The sequence below is a fragment of the Hoplias malabaricus genome, chromosome 1 (genome assembly GCF_029633855.1).
Source record: "Hoplias malabaricus isolate fHopMal1 chromosome 1, fHopMal1.hap1, whole genome shotgun sequence".
Classification (NCBI taxonomy): domain Eukaryota; kingdom Metazoa; phylum Chordata; class Actinopteri; order Characiformes; family Erythrinidae; genus Hoplias; species Hoplias malabaricus.
In genome coordinates, this window is record NC_089800.1 from 50,372,234 (window position 1) to 50,374,223 (window position 1,990).

Here is a 1,990-nt window from a genome sequence, read left to right on the forward strand (position 1 = left end):
ATGCAAATGAGGCAGCACAATCCCACACCTCAAATAACAGACACATAATACATAATAAAATACATTATAACATGAAATAAAATACATAATAAAATATATCATACATAATACAGATCCTTAAGCTTATTCATTAGAGAGATATATCACTGTGAAATGTCTGGAATGTACAATAGTTCTACTGCATAATAACAATAATTACTACCTAATAAACTGGTTTATTACACAGTTTTCATTATATGTTGCAGGAGCGTGCGTACATTTGGACAGTATAACTAAATTAAATAATGACTAATTTAAATGAGTAATTTACGAAATCTTGAATGGAACAATTAACCATATACTCTAACAGACAATTTATTGTCTTTATATTACTATTTTCCAACTTCACTGTAACTCAACTCCACTTCTAGTGATCAGCAATGTGTTGGGAATGAGTATGCTGCCCTCTACCGGCTCCTAATGTGAGTGTAACGTATAAATGAGCGTCGGAAAAATCCACAGAGGCTTCAGTACATCCTTCCACTGTGGGAAGACAAGGGATGTGGATTTAAAAAGATGGCACAATCTGAGAAAAGGAAATAGATTAATAAAGAAAACAATTGCAAGTCTAATGATTCAGCTGCCACCCCAGGTCCAGATCTCAGCATTACAATATTAGCTTGTGATTATGGAACACAATGAACAGCATATGAACTTTAGAAGTTTGGGGAAATATCCTGGTAGACTTGTAAAGACTGGAATGAAGGCAAAAGCAAGAACAAACTAAATACTGAAATGGCTATGAAGTTATTTAGAGCTCTGAGAAACCTTTTATTTATTATTATATAGGAGCATTTGCACAGAAATTGCTTCTTTATTCACAACAGTCCTGGAAACAAGCCAGAAACAAGCCCCTGTGACCCCTGAATTGAAAAAGCAGTTACGGACAATGAACAAATGAATGACTATGTCAAGAGGGATGAACTACCACAACATGATTAAAACCACTGCCCCCACATATCTAAAAACACATTACTAATGTCTACACATTAATAAACAACAATAACAACATCAGACTTCAGACACCACTCTCCACTGATGTAGAAACTGTGGTGGAAACAGCAATATTTGACCTACATATGCTTTTATTTAAAAAAAACAACAACAAAAAAAAACATTTATACCAGATTATATTATTATATCAGTCTGACATGCTACAAAAACTGGGAAAACAAATGTGCCTTTGTGTGATGATGTGATCATAACACCAGGAGTATTCTTCTCTATATAGACACAATATCCTCTTACATTTTGGTGCTATCTCAAGGTAACACGTTTTCATCATGAGGTCACAAGGAACATGAGTTATGACAATTAAAAATCAGGCCAAAAGAGTGTTTTTGATAAAATAATGTATTGTATTTTTATTTAATTTTTTTTGGTGGAGCAGCAAGTTAGTGTCTCTATCACAGCTCCAGGGACCTGGAGGTTATGGGTTCAAGTCCCACTGACTGTCTGTGAGGAGTTGATGTGTTCTCCCTGTGCCTGCGTGGGTTTCCTCCGGGTGACTGTCTGTGAGGAGTGTGGTGTGTTCTCCCTGTGTCTGCCTGGGTTTCCTCCGGGTGACTGTCTGTGAGGAGTGTGGTGTGTTCTCCCTGTGGCTGCATGGGTTTCCTCCGGGTGACGGTCTGTGAGGAGTTGGTGTGTTCTCCCTGTGTCTGTGTGGGTTTCCTCCAGGTGACTGTGAGAAGTTGGTGTGTTCTCCCTTTGTCCGCGTGGGTTTCCTCCGGGTGACTGTCTGTGAGGAGTTTGGTGTGTTCTCCCTGTGTCTGCATGGGTAATGGGTAATAAGTAATACTATTTTTACATTATTGTCTCATAATAACAGTAAAGAAATATTCCCAATTTCATTTATATTCACTCATTTAGTAGTAGTGTCTGAATTTCTTCACCTCTGGTGCACAGTGCTGTGTTTTGATGAGCATGCTGTCTCTTTAAGAGCTCTTGGAAG